Source organism: Phycodurus eques, chromosome 21 (genome assembly GCF_024500275.1).
Source record: "Phycodurus eques isolate BA_2022a chromosome 21, UOR_Pequ_1.1, whole genome shotgun sequence".
Classification (NCBI taxonomy): Eukaryota; Metazoa; Chordata; class Actinopteri; order Syngnathiformes; family Syngnathidae; genus Phycodurus; species Phycodurus eques.
Genome location: NC_084545.1, coordinates 12565310 through 12571309, shown reverse-complemented (window position 1 = coordinate 12571309; position 6000 = coordinate 12565310).

Here is a 6000-nt window from a genome sequence, read left to right as displayed (position 1 = left end):
GTCCTGCCCCACTGCACCTCTGACCTGCTTCAGCCCTACACCTCTGTGCACTGCCCCAGGCAGTGCTTGTTCTCAAGACAAAGAGAAAACTCAGAGGAGACTGCACCTTTTTAGTTGCTCCCCCAAAAGTGTGGAACGAGCTGCCTCTGCACTTCAGACAGGCCGGTTCACTTACTGTTTTGAAGTACTCTCGTAAAATCCACTTTTTTCACTGGCTTTCAACACAGTTTGAGATGTTGACTTTTATCTTTTTGATTTTTTTTGGATCATTTATTGTTTTATATTTTTTTTATTGTTACAACAGTTTTTTTTATAGCTAATTTCACATGCCTGCATCATATTTATTATTTTAACCTTACTGCTGTGCACAGCACTTTGGTCAACTTTGTTGTTTTAAAATTGCTCTACAAATACAATTCTATTGGATTGAATTAGATTAAGATAAAATGGTTTTATTCATACCTCAGGCACAATTTCTTAAAATGTTTTGACACTTTCTTGTGTCTTTTCCAGACAGAAAATTCAGTTCAAAATTTGGCCCGGGTATGAATGACTATTTGTTGAACTGTGGGTTGTTGGTCTTTAATAGAAATTTGACCTATTGCTGCTCACTACTATAATGCTCCAAAAGTCATGCAAACTAGAATGGTGCACAGATCACGAACATGTTGAGCAATTTCGATTTCAATTGGATTTTCTTTTTTTCTTTAGCACCAAATTGTACACCTTCATTGCTATCCACATCTCGCACATGCCTGAATTAGGATAACACATTTTTTTTAAAGCATGTTTCCCCTCTATATCACGTGGAACTCATCTATTTCTGTCTGTAAATCCCTTCTACATCACGAAAATCTGTGGTTTCTAGCGATTGTTTTCTTGTGGGTATTCACAATCTACTTACTTACTGTAATGCCCTCACATGTGGGAAAGGAGAGCAACAGTCGCACTGCAGCTTTCAGCCTTTTAATGAATGCTGTGATAACAGCAAAACACCTAAACACAATGAGCGCACTCATCCAGGAGCTGCTGTTTGCCATAGCTTTACGCCCAGAAACTCACACATAGACCTCAATTTAATCCCATTAATTACCTTTTAATGCCATTAATGTTTTATTTGATACTCTTTCAAACCGTTCTGACACCCTATTATTGTGCCATCACAGGGGAGGTAAGCCTCCTGGAGATTTAATTCTGTCCAGATTTCTGTCGGCCAAGTTGAAATCCCATAACATAGTCAAAGTATTGTCATTTTATTATTTCTGTTCTGTTCTATTGCTTATATTTTCACCGGTGATCACAAAGGGCTCATTGGATTTCATGGGGGCTGACACTGGTGCACCACTAACCCACGCGCCACCGTCTCCAATTTCCGCTAACACGCTGGTTTGCTCGCGGCTCCCAAGATTCATTCAAACGGGGCCAGTGTGTGTGTGTGTGTGTGTGTTTGAGTATGTGTCGCCATAGCGTGTGTGCATGTGTACGTGTGCCTTTGAGGCTGTTCCTCGGCATCTACTCATCTGAAGGCCACATTATTAGAGCAAGAAGGCTGTAATTAGTGAGTCCGTGCATTGTAAACAGCAACTCAACAGCAGCTTAGAAAAGCGCCAAGCTGCCGCTGTCACTTGCAGCCAATAATCTGCTACTCATGTCCAGAAAGTAGCACAAGGCTTATTAGCTAGCAAAAGCAGAAGTCAGGGTATCCTTCTGCCCTTTATCTTCTTATTAGGCCATGTGGAATATCTATCTGAGTGCTGGATGATTACAAGAGAAAAGTGCCTTTACATTTTTTTGCTTTAGTGTTTTTATAGTTACTCTGTCTTTTCAACTTGTGCAATTAAGATTCAGCTCCTTTTATTTTGTAGTGATAGTTTTTTTGTCACTGTTTTCTGTTTGTGCTTTGTGGTTGTTGCTCACTGCCAATGATTAAACATAAAGTTTTGTTTAATGGCTCTTATTTGGTTGTCTGCTTTGGGGTCCAATATTCAGCTTATTCATACTGTAGCACTCGTAGATATGCATTGTTCAGTAATTATTTATCCATTTTGTGTTTTGACCAAAGAATGTCAGAGACCCTTTAGTAAGAAAACTGAGAAGTAGTTTAAATTGGAGAAAAAAAATACATATGCCTTCTTTCAGGATGTTCCCCTGTCATGTACTGTAAATCGACTAAAACTACATTTCAGGACCTTGGACAGAGGCCACGTTATATGTACATGATAATGAGATCTAATTAATTTTTAAAAAATCTCCTTGTGAGGAGTGAATTACAAAATATTTTTGCTAAAAACATTTGCCCTTTTATGTACAATTAAGGTCCAAAATGAATCATACCCTAGCCAAATGTTAAGGTAAAATGACTTTTAAAAGAAAGTTGCAAATTACTGCAATTCCATTTGAACATCATTCTAAGTAATATGGGTATTTCTCAACATTTAAAACATGAGCTATACAGGCTATGCATTGAAAAACAACATGAACAAAGGGGTCCTTATTTTACAGCGGAGTTCCTTTACTGTAACTCACTTTTATATGTAACCCTACTGTAAGTCAGAACACACAATCTTGCTCACTATCCTCTTGTGACACAGTAGTAAAGTATTTTTTTTCAGTAAATATTTTTATGAACAACCCTTCAAAGCTAGATTTTTCTCCCCGAGGGCCAGAGAAATAATGAAATTGTGGAACTGTACATGCCATAATTCTTTAGCTTTTATCTTGCGGTTGGCTTGCACACTGGAAAGGGCGCAAATCAGTTCATTGCGCTATGTTCATAAGCACTTACGTCATAAGATGGGACCGTTGTAAAGAGGTTCCCCTGTAATTTGAACAAAAATCATTGTCAAAAATAATGAGCTATAATAAATTGGTCACTGTATGAGCTTAATTGTAGCTATTAAGGTAGCCAGAATATTAGCAACAGCTCTCAGAATGATGCAGTACAGTTCAACAACAAATGATACTACAACCACAATATAAGAAACACATTTCTAAACTGATGTCTCATTTGGAAAGCTTGGATTCAAATTAACAAAACACAACTGGAAAAATGATGAGACACACAAGTACACTGTCATAAGTAACTCATAATAAAGTAAAAAAAAAAAAAAAAAAGAGGTGCGTTGACCTCTTTCAGGTCTTTTTAAGACATTCACATCATAGTGTGCGCATGGACAAGCCCTTCCCTGATCTTTTGCTTCTGCAAGTTTGTGTGGTGAGTGAACTTCACGTTATTAAAGTCACGTTATTGACGCAAAAAGATGGGGGGCACTTGAAATTTATGAGGGCATGCGCACATACACGCACACTCAGCTTGGGTTCATACATTTAAAAGAGCAGGCAATCACAAAGACATATACAATCAGCAGCAGCAGAAGTAAATAACTACCTACTGGATGACATGTATCCAATGAATTGTGACATTGAAAGTGTGACGCTGTAATACTGCAGAGTGCGGATGGTTGTTTGTGTGTATGTGCCCTGCGATTGGCTGGCAACCAGTTGAGGGTGTACCCCGTCTCCCGCCCGATGATAGCTGGGATAGGCCCCAGCACTCCCGCGACCCTTGTGAGGAGAAGCGGCTCAGAAAATGGATGGGATAGTTTTTTGAGGGAATTGCTATACCAAGTTGAATACCCTATTTGAAAGCTGTAGCATGCATTATGATTACATTCAACTCCAGTTCTGAATAATAGACCTTATTTAACAAATGACCTTATTGTGAACCCATGCTGCTATTTTAGGTTTGGGCATTTTTTATAGGGCCAATTTCTTTCTCATTTTGCTCGCTTCTTGGAGATGAAAAATGTTTGGACTTCTCAGGCCAAAGTATTGATGTTGCGCTGGCGAGCTCATTTTATCTTGCAAATGGGAGAAGATGGGAAAGAGAGATGAAAAGAGAAGTTACTTTTGTAAATGGGGGAGGCAGAAGCTTATTGGTTTGAACTCAATCTTTGGAACCAGGGTGTCAAAAAATGGCGACTATTTGTTGGAAAATGTTGTAGTCCTTGACTACTGTTGAGGTGCCATTGAGCAAGGCACCGACCTCACCATCTATAACGATAATAATGAAAACGAAATGTGTGTAGAGTAACTAATGGACATATTTGTATGAATGAACTTATTATTCATTTTAATCGTGAGCTACTTTATTGGTTGTGACATGTAAATATGGACTTCATCACTGTGGAATTTGTTTCTACTTTGCCCATCTGTTCTAATTAACCACTGAGCACACACTAACTAATAATGCAGCTTGGCAAATGAGATTACAAAACCGACGATCTGCAGCTAGGACAGCGAATGAACTCACTGATCTCTGGCAATCGATGTCTTACTCTTAACGCAATGCTGGTATTTCCCGCCCCCCTCCACAAGGCTCCTTTCCTTCTCCCCTGCAAGGTACAAAACATTTGAACGGCTGCAATGGTTATTGGCTGACGGCGGTGCAAGGGCTAAAGGGGGAGAAGATTCACCGTGACCTCTTCCAAGCCATCTCTGCTGCATTAGTGTGAGCAGGGAGGCCATTCCCACGTTATTTATCTTTTTCCACCGTCCCTCACGGGTGAGGGGCTTTGGAGTCACAGGAAGTAGAGTGGCTGAACAGTAAAGAGGTTGGCAAAGGGGCTGTTTTCTGGATGACAGATATTGTTTTCTGCATGAGCTGTTATTTTTTTATTTTTTTATTCTAGTCCTGCTTGAAAAAAAAATGGCAAAAGACTTCAGTCCAACTCTTACAATGGATGGATCTGACTATAGCGATTTAACCAGTGCTTAAATTTGTACATGTTTGAATGGTACACAAAGAAATGACTAAGTATGTACTGTACCTTGGTTTTAAGGTCACAGTTTAGTTCACATTCTGTACAGTAACAAACAAAAACAAAGCATAAAACTGCTTATATTTTGTGTAAACAGACATTTAAAATGAAACAAAAAAATGGCAATTACTCGGAATAAATGTTCCAACAGTGGGAAAAGCGTGGGTGTTGAAACATTTCATCGCTTAAAGTGCGGTGCATCCGCATCTCCCACGGGTGCAATGATCCAGTACTCCCCTCCCCGAATTCTTGTACCGTTACACCCCTATTTCAAATCCACTTTAATCATCTACTATAAAACTAGCCTACTCTCTGCCACTGTTACCATGACATCTAGAGGAAACAACACACGTACAGTAAATGATACATACAGTATAATAACTTGGTTAGCTGTATTTTCCTGCTTCTGCCCACTTGCCTCAGTGTATAGAGCTATTGATGTGATGCGACACATTTACACTCACATTTACACTTTTGTGAAAGATAATATAATTAAGTCATACGCTTGTCACCGGGAGCTGACAAACTGCTGCACTGATGGACACCTTCTCATTTGATTTAATATTGTTAACAGTAAAAATCTGGCCATGTTCATTCACAATCTTCCCCATTTTGGGACCACGTGCTGAAGAACCCATTTTCTATTCAGAACAGCATGTTTGAAATGTGATTAGGAAAAATGAGACGTAATCCATATTGTGACTGAGAGGGTGCCTATGCTTTCTTTGTAGAGGACTACCTGAGGCACAGCTTACGTGCTGTAGGTTGATAAAACTCAAATCCAAGTACTGCATTAGCTGAGAACAGCCACTAATCTCTGGACTGAAACATCAGCCTTTTGTCAAGTGCACACCTTCAGAATTGCTGCATGCTGCCATCCTCGCTCTGTGCTGGATATGAATGGGGTAAGCACGATAACCTGGTGGCAAGCAGGTCTGCTTCACAGTTCTGAATTTCTGGGTTCAAATGTGTCCCAGCCTTCCTCTATGGAGTTTTTTCATGGTCTCCCCATGCTTAAATGGGGTTTCTCTAGGTACGATGGATTGCTCCACACTCTAAAAGCATGCATGTTAGGTTCATTTAAGTCTCAAAATTGTCCATAGGTGTTCATGTGAGTGTATGTGGTTTTTGGGCTATATGTACCCTGTGATTGGCTGGTGACCAGTCATCAAATCTTAGT